The sequence below is a fragment of the Procambarus clarkii genome, chromosome 32 (genome assembly GCF_040958095.1).
Source record: "Procambarus clarkii isolate CNS0578487 chromosome 32, FALCON_Pclarkii_2.0, whole genome shotgun sequence".
NCBI classification, from domain to species: domain Eukaryota; kingdom Metazoa; phylum Arthropoda; class Malacostraca; order Decapoda; family Cambaridae; genus Procambarus; species Procambarus clarkii.
In genome coordinates this window covers 30,783,095-30,799,695 of record NC_091181.1, presented here as the reverse complement: position 1 = coordinate 30,799,695, position 16,601 = coordinate 30,783,095, and the positions used below count along the sequence as shown (strand labels likewise).

The window sequence follows — 16,601 nt, the reverse complement described above, 5'->3', positions numbered from 1 at the left end:
TTCCGCACGCCTGCACCTGCTGCGCTCCTGCAGGGGCTTCTGCTCCTCCTCCAGTGAAGCAGGAGGAGGAGGATTAGCACTCTCATTTTATGGAGTGATAGCCCATGTCACGAGATCAGTAGGAATAACGGGTAAAGTGAGTGTTCGATTTTTAACTGTCAATCAGAACGCAGAGAATAAGTCAATCAAATAAGATAAAGTGCAGTGAAAAGCTCTGTACCCCAGGGCATAGCTGTGTACCCCTGGGCACAACTCTGTACCCCCAGGGCACAGCTCTGTACCCCAGGGCACAGCTCTGTATCCCAGGGCACAGCTCTGTATCCCAGGGCACAGCTCTGTACCCCCAGGGCACAGCTCTGTATCCCAGGGCACAGCTCTGTACCCCCAGGGCACAGCTCTGTACCCCCAGGGCACAGCTCTGTATCCCAGGGCACAGCTCTGTATCCCAGGGCACAGCTCTGTACCCCCAGGGCACAGCTCTGTACCCCAGGGCACAGCTCTGTATCCCAGGGCACAGCTCTGTATCCCAGGGCACAGCTCTGTACCCCCAGGGCACAACTCTGTACCCCCAGGGCACAACTCTGTACCCCCAGGGCACAGCTCTGTACCCCAGGGCACAGTCTTTGCGCCACTGCTATTTCTAATTCTTATTTCGGATATAGACAGAAATACTAGTCACAGCTTTTTCATCCTTTGCAGATACCAAAATCAGCATGAAAATTTCTTCTGTAGAAGACACTAAAAAAACTACAAGCTGATATTAATAAAGTATTCGATTGGGCAACGGACATGTTTAACAGTGATAAGTTCCAGGTACTGTGGTATGATGAAAACGAGGAACTTAGACGAAATACAGGACACAGACTTACTCGTAGAAGGAAAGCAACATGTAAAAGATCTGGGAATTGTCTGACGACCCGACATTTTGTGAACATAACTGAACAAATATAGCGGCGGGCAGGAAAACAATAGGATGGATCATGAGAACGTTCAAATCCAGAGACCCCCACAGCAATGCTAATACTATTTAAATCACTGGTGCTATCCCGCCTGAAGTATTGCTTGGTACTCACTTTCCTTTTCAGAGCGGGAGAGAGAGATCTGAATTAGAGGGAATAAAGATGACATATATGGCACGCATAGACCCGATAAAACACCTAAATTATTGAGACCGTCTCAAAGCTCTCAAAATGTATTCTCTAGAAAGGACACGAGAGAGATATCAAATAATATTATATATACAAGGAAGATACGGGAAGATCAGGAGCCCCAAATTTGCACAGTAGAATAACATAATCTTGGAGTGAAATTTACTTCCCATTTCCAGCATTAGGCAAATACTGCCTAATGCAGTATTTGCCGTGTATTCACTTATCTATTTAATTATTTAAACAGAGTAAATACGTTGGTTTGATTTCAGAGGCTATTCAAACGGAACGATTTTGGCGCGCAAAACTGTAATTTGAACGGTTATTGGTGGAGGAAAACGAGATGGTCTTGAGTGTTGGTAGCATGAGGCTTGGGGGGCGCCCCCGGGGCCAGGGTGAGGCCACTTGCTTCCCATCAACACACATCCGCCCTAAATACCAGCAGTCGACGCCTGCTTCCAACACCCACCTGCATCTTATTGCCTGCCACCTGTCTCCCACCTGTTTCAATAACTACGTGTATAAGAACACTACCAGCCAGCTGCAACCCCCCGTCAGCTGTTCATCACTTTGTAATAATGCACGCCCTAACAGTACGGTGTTCACGTGTGTGACCCGCCCAGCTGAGCATGTTGTTTATCATGGGAAGGTGGCCCGGCCGCCCATGCCTGCTGGCCCGGCCCGCCCGCCCACGCCTGCTGGCCCGGTGTTTTCCATTCACGTGCATACAGGCAGAAGACAATGGTGAGGGCGGGCATAAGATGGTGACTGAGGCACGGCGTAATAAAAGGAATATAGCAGACCAATAAAGGTAAGGTAGTTACAGAGCGCACTGAGCCTATACGACAATCTAATAAGTAGATGGGAGTGAGAATAAGGATCTGTTATATCAGGACGGAGATGACTCTTTAAACATCCTAATGAACAAGACCCAAAGTGAAATGGTCAACAAAGTTAAATCCGGATCATCCACCGTGAAGTGCTCAGTCCCTCAACGCTCCTTACTTGCTTCGGTACTTTTTCTCTGTCTCATATTGGACATAGATAAAGCTTCATGGTCAAACTACAGCACGGCAGCATCATTTGCAGACGACACTGTGATATTTATGAGAGCAGACAACATAGAGGACGCGGCAAACCTTCAAACTGATGTAAATCAGGTCTTTCAACATATCAAAGGAAAATAAAATGGTTTAATGATAATTTCCAGCTCCTGCGCTGTGGGAAAATTAAAATATAAACACGAAAACTACCTGAACACCGTCAAATTACACCATAGAGCGAAAAAGCAATATAAAACATGTGGGAGTAATCATATCGGAAGACCTTATCTTTAAAGAACACAAAAAAGTAGCCGTCACAACTAGAAAAATGACAGGTTGGATAATAGGAACGTTCCGAACAAGAGATGCCATACATATACTGTTCAAGACAAGAGTGCTTCCTAGGGAAGAATAATTTGGCACAATAACAGCCCCATTCAAAGCTGGGAAATTACGGACCTGGAGAGCATACAAAGATCCTTTCCAGCTTGAATCTACTCGATAAAACATCTAAATTATTTGAACCGATTAAAGTCATTAAATCTATATTCTCTAGAGCGCAGGCGGGAGAGGTACATAATAATTTACACATGTAAAATAGTAGAAGGGCTGGTCCCAAACCAGCACACAGAAATAACATCACATGAGACCAGAAGGCATGGCAGGATGTGCAGAATACCCCCGTTGAAAAACAGAGGTGCAACAGGTACTCTGAGAGAGAACTATCAACATCAAAGGCCCGAGACTGTTCAACACGCTTCCTCTACTAATAAGGGGCATAACTGGCCGACCCCTCACAGTGTTCGAGAGAACTCGATAAACACCTCCAAAGGATCAACCAGGCTGTGATTCATACGTCAGGGTGCGAGTAGTCTCGTGCAACAACTTGGTTGTCCAGACCAGCAACCAGGAGAGCAATTCATGGAGACGTGTACCCTGGGAACCATGGCCAGGTAAGGTGTGGTGTCCAGGTTGTTGTTGTTAAAGATTCGCTACCTGGAACAAAAAGTTCCAAGTAGCACGGGCTATGGTGAGCCCGTAGTGGTGTCCAGGGGAGGGAAGGGGGCCGCGTGTAAGCTCCAGGGGCAACAAAACACTGTGACAAGTTAACAATCCCGAGGAAATACTTCAACTTTCCTTCCCTGTTGAATTAATTCCAAGGTTTTTCACTTGGCTCTATTCTACCTTAACCTTTTGGCCCGTTTAGCAATTGGAAACTATTTCCGTTTCATTATTTGTCATGGTAATTATCGGAGGTAAATGAACTAGGGCGGAGGTAATTGTGTGCCAGAGTGTAATGTTCTCAGCTGGGCAAAAATGCCTCTCGAGTGAAACTACCACGTTAATGGTGCTAATGGTTCAGGTGGATAATTTTCCTGGTATCTCTTAGCTATTTATGACAAACCTCGCCCAGAGGATCTGGGAAATGAGCAAGGTCTCAGTTTTCATAATATTGAACTTCCTGTTCCACATTAATCAGGATGGGACGGGCTGTGAGGCAAACTGTTCTCTCATTTATTGTAGTCATGTCGCTGTCCACCGAAGCTTGTCTTCCCGTTGGCAGGCCTTGGACGTAATCAGTAAAGTGACGGCTTCGTTTCTTGCAGAGTCGACGTTCGATTCCCGATGGTCCAAGTGGTTGGACACTGATTCTTCATGCCTTCCTTATATCGTAGTTCCATGTCCTAGTATCCCAGCTCCTTGTCCTCGTATCCATTGCTCCTTGCACTTATGTCTCAGCTTGTCTCCTCAGCCTCCTCTCAATTGTAATACGCCGCTGATGTTATCCTTTTGATGTGGGCTTCAGGGGACAGGTCTGGCGTGATATCAAACCCCAGATCTTTCTCTCTTCTTAACTCCTGAAGGATTTCCTCTCCCAGCTGGTACCTTGTGTTTGACCTTCTGCTCCCTACGCCTATCTTCATCACTTTGCACTCGCTCGAGTTAAACTCTAGTAGCCGTTTGTTGGACCATTCTTTCAGTCTGTTCAGGTCGTCCTTTAGTCTTTTGCTGTCCTCCTGTCTTACTCCTCCTCATAATTTTAGCGTCATCAGCAAACACTGAGAGCAATGAGTCTATACCTTCTGGAAGATCATTCATGTATATCAGAAACAAGATAGGTCTTTCTGGCAGTCCAAGAAAATGCACTCAACCTATCCTTTTCTTTTTTGCTTAATGCTTGGTCATAGAATTCTGTTAAACCTGTGAGACATGACTTGCCATCCCCGAACTCATGCTGGTGGTGTGTTACAAGAGTCCCTTCTCACCAGATGTGCTACCTGGCTTTTTCTCAAGATCTGCTCCATCACCTTGCATGGTATACTAGTTAAGGACACCGGCCTGTAGTTTAAGGCCTCCTGCCTATTCCCCATTATGTATATTGGGACTACATTAGCTGTCTTCCAACTCTATGGTAGGTCTTCTGTTTCCAGTGACTTTTATACACCATAGTTAGTGGCCTGCACAGTGCTTCTGCCTCTTCTTTTAGCATCCATGGTGAGATTCCATCAGGTCCAACAGCCTTAGTCACATCTAGATCGAGCAGATGCCTCCTAACCTTATCTCTGGTAATGTCAATATCTTCCAAGGCTGCTTAGTTTATCGCCACCCCTTTTAGTTCAGGGATTTCTCCTTGTTCTATTGTGAAGACCTCCTGGAATCTCTTGTTCTTCACACACCTCTTTGTCACTCTGGGGTACCCATCCTCTCCCATTTTCAGTTTGATCACCTGTGCTTTCACTGTTGTTTTCCTCCTAATGTGGCTGTATAACAGTTTTGGTTGGGTCTTGGCTTTGTTTGCTATGTCATTTTCAAACTGCCTCTCTGCTTCTCTCCTCACACTGAGGTACTCATTTCTGGCCCTCAGGTATCTCTCTGCTCTCTGGTATCCTGTTATTTCTGTAGTTTCTCCGTGCCCTTGTGCTTAGCTGCCTTGCTTCCTTACATGTCTGATTGAACCACAGATTCCCCTTTTGCTTTTTGTTTTTTCTTCTGTGCCGGGATAAACCGGTTTTCCGCCTTCTGATAATTCTGGGTGATATAGTCCATCATCCCTTGTACAGGGAGGACATTTCTCTGAGCTCTCTCTCTCATAGTAATCCGATTATAAATTTTGTATCATAATTTCTCCTTCGGTACGCCAGGTTCTCTGATTCCTCTTCTTTCTCCCTGAACTTCCTCCTTGCATGTGCTACCATCATTCTCTCGTCCCTTGTCATATCCCTCTGAAGGAATACCGAGTTGAAGTGGTGTTTGGTGGTAAAGGCAAAATGAGTACAGAGAAACCCATTTAATTTGACCATAAGAAAATGGTGTTATGGAAGGAAGCATTGGTGCATTTGGACGCCATTGTACCTTTCAACAGTCCCATTGTCCAGTTTGTGTCTAGTGATAGCTTAGGCTACAGTTTAGACCTATTGTCTTATGTATGACCCTCTGTCCTGCGTGACAGTGAATACCAGCATTATCCTCACTTTAATAAGACTATCAAAATCCTCAGATTAGGCAAAATTGTAATTAATTTTGTCAATAAAGATGTTAATAATAATAATAATAATAATAATAATAAGTGATAGCTTAAGCGGTGAACAAGCAGTAACGCCCATGCGGGAAGCGCACACCCGCACATATGTTGTCAGGACCATTGGCTGGGTAAACGCTTGACAATCGCACAACCTGATTAGGATGACTTGTTGGGTGTGGTATGATAATGAGTGTATATTTCCACTGGTGGAGGAGTCCTTAGCGGCGCCCTTGGTGGCCAGAGGAGCTAGTTCCTGTGCGGGAGGGTGTTGGTGGCCTCACCAGGGCGGGGGGGGGGGGGGCCTGTGTCTCTCTCGGCTCCTTCATACACTTGTAAGTCCTCAACCCAGTCCCTTCTAGTTGTGGTCTCCACACTAAGTCTAACTATTTCACTTCGGTCACTCTGAAGTACCACATGGACAGAGCTTCAGCTTTACATCTCGTAAAGCCAGCATTCGATTCCCGATGGTCCAAGTGGTTGGACACCGTTCCTTTCCTTGTCCTCGTGTCCCTGTTCCTTGTCCTTGTGTCCCTGTTCCTTGTCCTCATATTCTTGTCCTCATGACTTACTAAATTACTACCTATGATGAGTGGTTTACTGTGATGAGTAGCAAGAAATAAAAAATTAAAATGAAATAGAAACAGAAAGGTCTACAAGAGATAAAGACAAATCCAAAATATTTGCTTCACCTATGAAAAGTCTAAATAAAAAAAAAACCACCACCAATATTTGCCACATATTTTTAACTGAAGGTTCATGCACAGAGGATTACAAAGAAATTGGTGAAATCCTTAAAGGTTAGTATGAGGCTATGTTTAGCACCCCAATAAACAACATGAAAGTTGAAGATCCGGACAGCGTCTTTATAAATGATATCCAGACCCCAGACAATATAATTTATATTTACTGTAACACACAATGTTTTGAAAGGAAAATTGACAACCTGTCCATGCACTCAGCCCCGTGCCATGACGCCTGGTATTCATAAAGATATGTAAAGTACCCAACAGCACTAGAGCTCAGTGGAATATGGAGAAAGATCCGGGATACAGGAGAGATGCCAGTGGCACTTGCATCAGAAGATACGGCTCCACAGAAGGGAGCACTAGGTACTTGTACTAGGACAGCTTGTACTAGGTGAGTACAAGGGCGGTAGTAAAGCTTGGGCAAAAAAACTGTAGGCCAGTTGCACTAACATCACACAGAATTTGAAAGAGTGATTAGGAATCAAATCTCCAGTTTTATCGTCGGCTGTTGAGAGACTTCACCTTCTGGATGAAGTCTTTGGATGTTTGGCACGGGTGCCTGGAGGGTTGGCACGGGTGCCTGGAGGGTTGGTACGGGTGCCTGGAGGGTTGGCACGGGTGCCTGGATGTTTGGCACGGGTGCCTGGATGTTTGGCACGGGTGCCTGGAGGGTTGGCACGGGTGCCTGGAGGGTTGGCACGGGTGCCTGGAGGGTTGGCACGGGTGCCTGGAGGGTTGGCACGGGTGCCTGGAGGGTTGGCACGGGTGCCTGGAGGGTTGGCACGGGTGCCTGGAGGGTTGGCACGGGTGCCTGGAGGGTTGGCACGGGTGCCTGGAGGGTTGGCACGGGTGCCTGCGGTAATAGCAACACTCCCTAAGATATTTTGTGTCACATTATTCAATCTTTCTTGCTGGGTGTGGTAGCCCGCGACCCCCGCCCGCCACTTAACACAATGACTGCTCCTGTGCCAGGAGGAGTGCCCGCGTGTGGTGGTGGGGAGGGAGGAGTGCCCGCGTGTGGTGGTGGAGAGGGAGAAGCCACCTCCAGCAGTGGTCACTAACACCCCCCCTGACCCCGGCCGCCACAACCAGGAGCCGTGACCACAATCGGTACTACCAGCGACCACAAACACCCCCTGCTCTCAGCGTGCAGCTTAAGCGAACACCCTCGTGTGTGTGTGTGTGTGTGTGTGTGTGTGTGTGTGTGTGTGTGTGTGTGTGTGTGTGTGTGTGTGTGTGTGTGTGTTGTGCTTGCCACCACTCCCTGGGGGTCCGCCGGTAGTGAGGACAGTGGGGCTTTTTTCCCCGAAGGTGGAGAGGTGTTGTGGAGCATTGTCTACCGCGGCGGTGTGGGGGGGGGGGGGGGTGAGGAACACTGTTCATCATTAGGATGAAAGAGACAGAGCAGGATTGATCACATCACATCATTGGTGATCATCAGCGGCTGACAAACGCATCCGTCACCTGTGTTCATGTGTGGTGCAGGTGTGTGTGTGTATTAACTTAGCTGTGCTTGCGGGGGTTGAGCTTTGGCTCTTTGGTCCCGTCACTCAACTGTCAATCAACTGGTGTACAGATTCCTGAGCCTACTGGGCTCTATCATATCTACACTTGAAACAGTGTGTGTGTGATATATATATATATATATATATATATATATATATATATATATATATATATATATATATATATATATATATATATATAATACACTCAAAGATAGAGAAATAGGATAAATGAAGGTCCAACAACGTCTCCCCGCGGAGTGTTACCAACGGCAACTATATAAAATATAATTCAAACTACGTGAGTGGTTATTGTGGCCTTCAGTCCCAGCTGTTGTAGTACACGTAAGGTAGTTGATATACTTCTTCTCTGGCTGGCCCCCCCAAAAGGACAAATGAACGTCCAACTTGAGGTGGCACAGGATGGGCGGACGCGGGGCTCAGAAGCTGGACATCTGGCCGCCCTAGGCAGAAGGCTGCCACGCCTCGCCCACAACAGGTGGGTCGAGGACTGCCAACGGTGAGTCGAGGACTGCCAACGGTGAGTCGAGGACTGCCAACGGTGAGTCGAGGACTGCCAACGGTGGGGGCGGGGTGGGGGCGAGGACTGCCAAGGGTGGGGGCGAGGACTGCCAACGGTGGGGGCGAGGTGGGGGCGAGGACTGCCAAGGGTGGGGGCGAGGACTGCCAACGGTGGGGGCGAGGTGGGGGCGGGGTGGGGGCGAGGACTGCCAACGGTGGGGGCGGGGTGGGGGCGAGGAGCTGCGTGTCACAATTGATGAAGGCGGGGCGGATATTTAGCCTGGTGCCAGACCCATCCCTGCCTCACTGCTGGCCGCCCGGGCACTGTCACCGCCCACCCTCGAGGTCCCCGTGGCACTCTGGGCCATCCAGTCAGTGTGCCAGTGGTGGCCGGAGAGCAGGCGACCACCACCTGACGCTCACAGCCGTAGTTGGTGTGTGGTTGGTCCCACCACTCAACCTGCTCACTTCCGTCTCCTGAGAAGCTACGATACGTGGGTCGTGTGTGGTCAGGGGGAACTAGTAGTGTTGATGCTCACAGCCAGAGGCTCTGCTGTGACCTGGCTGGTTAAGTATTGTCTTCCGGTGTTTTAGAGTGTAAACAAGACACTCGCAGAGTGCCAGGAAGTGGCAGGACGGAGTGTTTACATGGTTCACCAGATAATTGTTGCCCTGGTGGTTCAAACTTTACACTCTGACACAGAATAAATTGTGTCAAGTGCCTCTGTTACGGTGCCTGAAAGCAGGACAATTTGAGTATCATTTTGTTGGTGATTAAGTTCGTTTGCTTGTTAAAAACAATTGAGAAAACTCATCTGATGAGTTGTTAAAAAGTGCAGACTCTTGTGAGAAAAGGGTAGGCCGTTGTAGAAATGCGTCGATAAGCATCGGGTCCAGAGTCGATGGGAGTATTACCGCTGTGGGGGAGAGAGCTCTGGACCTCTGCTGTGAAAGAGAGCATCTTTTCTCTGGGGAAAGTGTGCTTCCAGTGTCGGCCGCCTCCCCACACTTCAACTGGCAGAGTCCCTCAGTGCCTCACATCAGCCAAACTTGTCAAGATTTAGTGCAAGACTGAGAGAGGTGCCAGTGAAGTGTAGTGTAGCGGTGCAGTCACCCAGGACAGTGCATGTTGGAAATAATGAAGTCTGTTGAAGGTGTGAGGTGTGAGGGGAAAATTAGGAGGAACCCCGTGTGACCACCTCTGCCACCACCTGCACCACCTCTGCCACCACCTGCACCACCTCTGCCACCACCTGCGTCACCGTCGCCACATCGCAATCATGGACATTCTCTGGACCTACATGTGAGTCTTGCTCTAAAAGATTTCTCTCTTATAGGTAGCATGTATTGTCAGTTTCGAACTGACCACGGACGCATCACCTACAAAATTCCGAAGGGAATCTATAGGTGACTGCTATATTTTTTTTTTTTAACACGGATGGTACATGCACAAGGGGACACAGGTGGAAACTTGAGTACTAAGATGAGCCACAGACATAAGCTTTTTTCAGTGTCAAAGTAGTGTAAATGGAATGCACTGCAAAGTGATGTGATGGAGGCAGACTCCATACACATTTTCACATAAAGATATGATAAAAGCCCAGTAGGGTCAGGAACCTGTACACCAGTTGATTGACAGCTGAGAGGCGGGACCAAAGAGCCGAAGCTCATCCTCCCCAATTACAACTAGGTGAATATATATATACACACGCGCACACGCGCACACACGCACACACACACACACGCACACGCACACGCACACGCGCACGCGCACGCGCACGCGCACACGCACGCAAACATAGTTCCAATCTACAAAAATGGTAGCAGAGAAGACCCTGAAAGTTATAGACCCGTATCATTAACAAGCGTGGCAGTCAAAACACTAGAATAAATAGTTGAAACCAAATGGCTAGAACACCTGGAGAAAAATAGAATAATAAGAGACAGCATGGTTTTCGAACAGGCTGATCCTGTGTAACAAATCTTAGTTTTTTGAAAAGAGCCCCAGAGATTCTACAGGAAAGAGATGGATTGAAATTGAAATTGAAATAAGTTTATTGAGGTAAAATACACACAAAGGGATGAGGTAGCTCAAGCTATTCTCACCCCGTAAGAGATGAATGGGTTGACTTTATCTATCTGGGCCTAAAAAAAAAAAAAAAAAAAAGCTTTTAATAGACTACCACACCAAACGTTTGTTTTTGTAAACTGGAACATACTGGAGGGTGTGACAGAGAGACTGCTGACATGGATAAAACCATTTGTTGACAGAAAGATAAGAGGGGTAATATAAAGGCAATATATCTGACTGAGAGGATTGAAGGGAACCTTTAGGGTTCCGTTCTTGCACCAATAATATTAGTTCATAGTCTACATAAATGATCTACCAGAAGGAATACAGAATACATGTTTGCTGATAATGTTAAGCTACTAGGGAAGATAGGGGACAGACGATTGTCGTGTCCTTCATCTTGACGTACCTTGCGTTGATTCCTGGGTTTCATGATCCCGCGGCCCGGTCTCTGACCAGGCCTCCCGGTTGATGGTCAGGTCAACTGTTGGACGCGGCTGCTCGCAGCCTGACGTATAAATCACAGCCTGGTTAATCAGGTATCCTCTGGAGGTGTTTATCGAGTTCTGTGACACTGTGAGGGGTCGGCCAGTTATTCCTCTTATGTGTAGCGGAAGCGTGTTGAACAGTCTCGGGCCTCTGATGTTGATCGTTTTCTCTCAGAGTACTTATTGCATCTCTGCTCTTCAACGGTGGTATTCTGCACATCCTGCCATGCCTTCTGGTCTCAAGTGATTTTATTTGTGTGCGCATGTTTGGGACCAGCCTCCTCTAATATTTTCCACGTGTAAATTATTATGTATCTCTCCCGCCTGCGCTCAAGAGAATACAGATTTAGACATTTTAGTCGGTCCCAATAAATTAGTTGTTTTATTGAGTGGATTCAAACAGTAAAGGATCTCTGCACGCTCTCCAGGGGCCAGATTCACGAAGCAGTTGCGCAAGCACTTAGAACCTGTACATCTTTTCTCAATCTTTGGCGACTTTGTTTCCAATTATTAAACAGTTAATGAGCTCCGAAGCACCAGGAGACTGTTTATAACAATAACAACAGTTGATTGGCAAGTTTTCATGCTTGTAAACTGTTTAATAAATGTAACCAAAGCCGTCAAAGATTGAGGAAAGATGTACACGTTCGTAAGTACTTGCGTAACTGCTTTCGTGATTCTAGCCCCAGGCTGGAAGGTTCCGGAGCTGCAGCAGCTTCAGAGCTCTGTGGACAGTTGTTAAAGTTACCTGGGTAGTTGGAGGACTCCTCCTCACCAGACCACACGGTGTGGGTCTTATAAAGTAGCAGCTCACGAACATCAACGTCTTCTATGCGTGAGTCGGTCAGGTTAGGCTTGGGTTTGTTTCTTGTCCATTGAGGCCACTCAAGAGACCGGGTCGGAAATAACCCCCCCTCCCCCCCCCCCACGTGTGAATGATGGTGATCTTCCAGAGGGTATAGACTCATTCCTCTCGATGTTTGCTGATGATGCAAAAATTATGAGAAGAATCAAGACGGATGAAGATAGACAGAGACTACAGGATGACCTGGATAAACTGGAGGAATGGTCTAGAAAATGGCTGCTGAAGTTCAACTCTGGAAAGTGTAAGGTGATGAAATTAGGCGAAGGGAGCAGGAGGCTGAACACAAGGTATCATCTGGGAGGGGAAATCCTGCAAGAATCAAATAGAGAGAAGGATCTGGGGGTTGATATCACACCGAACCTGTCCCCAGAGGCCCACATCAAAAGAATATCATCAGCGGCATATGCTAGACTGGCCAACATAAGAACTGCCTTCAGAAACTTGTGTAAGGAATCTTTCAGAACCCTGTATACCACTTATGTAAGACCAATCCTGGAGTATGCAGCTCCAGCCTGGAGTCCATACCTAGTTAAACACAAGACAAAGTTAGAGAAGATTCAGCGGTATGCCACCAGGCTCGTCCCGGAACTGAGAGGATTGAGCTACGAGGAAAGGCTAAAGGAGCTGAACCTCACATCCCTGGAAAACAGAAGAGTAAGGGGAGACATGATAACCACCTACAAAATTCTCAGGGGAATTGACAGGGTGGACAAAGACAAACTCTTCAGCACGGGTGGGACACGAACAAGGGGACACAGGTGGAAACTTAGTACCCAGATGAGCCACAGAGACGTTAGAAAGAATTTTTTCGGTGTCAGAGTAGTTAATAAATGGAATGCACTAGGAAGTGATGTGGTGGAGGCTGACTCCATACACAGTTTCAAATGTAGGTATGATAGAGCCCAGTAGGCTCAGGAATCTGTACACCAGTTGATTGACAGTTGAGAGGCGGGACCAAAGAGCCAAAGCTCAACCCCCGCAAGCACAATTAGGTGAGTACACACACACACACACACACACACACACACACACACACAGTGCCTCCTCTTGAGATGGCTCGTCACAAAATGATGTACTAAATAGAAAACGGAACAGCCTGCAAAATGTGATGTATCATTGTAGAGGATGAATTGTACGCTACGGGCTGGCTGCACGCTACGGGCTGGCTGCACGCTGCGGGCTGGCTGCACGCTGCGGGCTGGCTGCACGCTGCGGGCTGGCTGCACGCCGCGGGCTGGCTGCACGCCGCGGGCTGGCTGCACGCCGCGGGCTGGCTGCACGCCGCGGGCTGGCTGCACGCCGCGGGCTGGCTGCACGCTGCGGGCTGGCTGCACGCTGCGGGCTGGCTGCACGCTGCGGGCTGGCTGCACGCTGCGGGCTGGCTGCACGCTGCGGGCTGGCTGCACGCTGCGGGCTGGCTGCACGCCCTACCAACCAGTGACTACGGGGATCCAGCTCCTGGTTCCCGGCCTACTGTTGTTCACACCACTCTCCAATTGCCTCTCACAACGTTAACATGTTTTTATATACATATACACGGTACTAGGTACTGTCTCGTCAGCTTTATTATGGTGTGTTACAGTGTACTGTGTTAGTGTACTGTTTGACAGTGTACGGTGTTACAGTGTGGTGTGTGTGTCCAACAGGGTGTCGTGGGCGGACCGCATCATGGCGCCGCCGCCGCTCCGACAGTTCGCGTCGACGTCGGCCATGTCGGCGCGACAGGTGACGGAGGACACGCCGGCTGACCTACTGGAGGGCAGCATGGACCTGACCGTCATCCTCCCCGCCGGCCACAGGGTCAACATGTCCGTCCACAGGAGGTCAGTACACCCTCGTCTGCCCCCCCTTTATGGTCAGTGCACCCTCGCCCGCCCTCCATATAATCAGTAAACCTCTCCTGCTCCCCCCTCCCTCATGTGTAAACCAGAGTACACACACAAATCACAATAGCGTGATGCATCTAATGAACAAATCCACAATAGCCATCACGCTATTGTGATTTCTGTGTGTAATGCAGTAGAGGCGAAGAGGTAGAGCGGCCTATTGACATAGCTCGGGTGCAGGGGGGGGGGGGGGGGAATTGCGTATAATCATGGTTTGTGTCTCGGAGAGACTGCAGGGAACCGTGGTAAATCAGGATGATTTCCCGGTTGCAATTCTTTTAACCATGTCGTAGCTTAGGCGATTAAGGCAGCGTGTGGGGTCCTCTAAGACGTATAGGTTCGAACCCTCGTCACGGCCCTTGTGGATTTGTTAAATCAGAGTACTTTCCTAAAGGGAAGTAAACCTTTATAGGGTTGTTGAGGAGGGGTAGAACATATGGGTTATATATGAGAATACATATAGCACATATTATTATTAAATTATATATGTGAGCACATGTGTGGTCTCTCTAGCACAGAGAGAGAGAGAGGGTTTCCGGCACGACACACAAGCACACAGAGACACGGGTGCAAGACAGTGACATAACACACACAGCAGCCTCGCCCAGCATCATCAAGCACTCACATTAACTCCTCCAAACTGCGTTGTGTCATGGCAAGGCCAGACAAGTGCTCCCAGAGCCCGCCATCGCTAAACAGACAGCAGTCGTAAACAGAAAACTAACGTTGAGGGGAGAGAAGCCCCCATGACGTGACAGGATGTCGGAGAACGGGCCCAAGGAATTCACACGTACTGACGCAGAGACCATTAACTGAGGAGATTCACGGCTTGGGACTTGTTAAGAGTCAATTGACCTTAATAGGCTGTCATATAGCCTCGCCCCTTAGCCGGCATATTTGGCAGTCTTTACCGTTGCTTGGCCCAGCGTCCACACTGACCAGAATTATAACTCATTGACGTTCTCTTGTCATTATCTCTTGTGGCCATACCGTGCCAGGTGCAGTATATGCTGCTTTATATATATATATATTATATATATATATATATATATATATATATATATATATATATAAATAAATGTTGACCAGACCATACACTAGAAGGTGAAGGGACGACGACGACGTTTCGGTCCGTCCTGGACCATTCGCAAGTCGATTGTGAGAATGGCCGACTTGCGAATGGTCCAGGACGGACCGAAACGTCGTCGTCCCTTCACCTTCTAGTGTGTGGTCTGGTCAACATTGATACACTATATTGGTACACCTCAGTGTGTCACAGGAGGCAGAGATGTTATTTCCCGTAATGAGGGAAGCTATACGGAGGTGGTTATAATAAATGACAGGACAAATCCTTGCGTTTTCACTGCAAGGTTTCAATTCCTGTCAATTATATCTCCTATCACCTTTTCATCTTTTGTATTTTTATAATACACTATAATGTCTTCCCTTAAGGGCTGATTTTCCACCTCTGGGGCCTGATTATCTCCAGTCAGGTGGCGGCCGAGTTTCTTACTTAAGATTTCGTCGAATTCTGAATTGCTGAAATCGTTGTTCACAACGATTTGGCGGATTCGTTGAAGTTGGTGGTGCAAGAGCTGCCAAGAAGAGCATGTTCGTGTTGCACGACTTGCATATGTATTGATGACACACATGTGTTTCTCGTCACTCTGGCCTCCAACACACACACACACACACACACACACACACACACACACACACACACACTCACACACACAAATGGAATGGAATGCATTAGGCAGTGATGTGGTGGAGGCTGACTCCATACACAGTTTCAAATGTAGATATGAGAGAGCCCAGTAGGCTCAGGAATCTGTACACCAGTTGATTGACAGTTGAGAGGCGGGACCAAAGAGCCAAAGCTCAACCCCCGCAAGTACAAATAGGTGAGTACACACACACACACACACACACACACACACACACACACGCACGCACACACACACACACACACACACACACACACACACACACACACACACACACACACACACCCACCCACCCCTACCTGTCACACCGTTGAGGAAATAAAAGGTCAATAATGTCTTGGCTTCAACTAATCACAGGACAGTGTTCAGCACGTTACATGTGACGTCTTAGACAACCTTCCTCCTTCCAGACTGTCTTAACTAGTTGAGCATCTTGTAGAGGAGAGATACTGGTGCAGCTCTTAACAAGCTATTTCACTCAGTTGATGTTAGGTAACGCGATACTACTGTCACTGGAGTGGTAGTTTGAGCAGCAGGCGTTCAGTGGGTGACGACCAGCCTAGTCTGTCCTGTCATCAGTGGTGTGCACACAGGAGGATTGATTGATTGATGAAGATTAAGCCATCCCAAAGGTGGCACGGGCACGAATAGCCCGCAAGTGGTGGCTTTTGTTGACCAGGCCACACACTAGAAGTTGAAGGGATGACGACGTTTCGGTCCGTCCTGGACCATCCTCAAGTCGATTGTTGGCTTTTTTGAGCCATTACCAGTATCAATAGATGATACTGGAGATCTGTGGAGGTGCGGCTGCACCCTGCGTGACGGGAGATGTCTCCCGTGGACACAGGAGGGATTGATTGATGACAATTAAGCCACCACAAGAGGTGGCACGGGCATGAGTAGCCCCGTATAGGTGGTAGATGTTTGGAGTAAATGTGGTCTTTGGTCGTGTAACATCCTGAAGTGTCTCCTGTGAACACAGGCTGTTTGTTGTTTTAGATTTAACTACTCACAACGAAGTATCCATGTAGCACGGGCTATGGTGAGCCCGTAACAGCGCCAGGCGTTGTTCTCACG

General features: G+C 48.0%; 1 long non-coding RNA gene across 1 annotated transcript in view; it reads left to right on the top strand.

The window, feature by feature from the left end:
• Positions 1-13,728, top strand: part of LOC138370608 (uncharacterized) — a 77,983-nt gene extending 64,255 nt beyond the window's left edge. The window contains exon 3 of the long non-coding RNA XR_011230170.1: positions 13,558-13,728. This is a non-coding gene — a long non-coding RNA (uncharacterized lncRNA). The remainder of the gene's footprint in view (positions 1-13,557) is intronic.
• Positions 13,729-16,601: the final 2,873 nt, after the last annotated feature.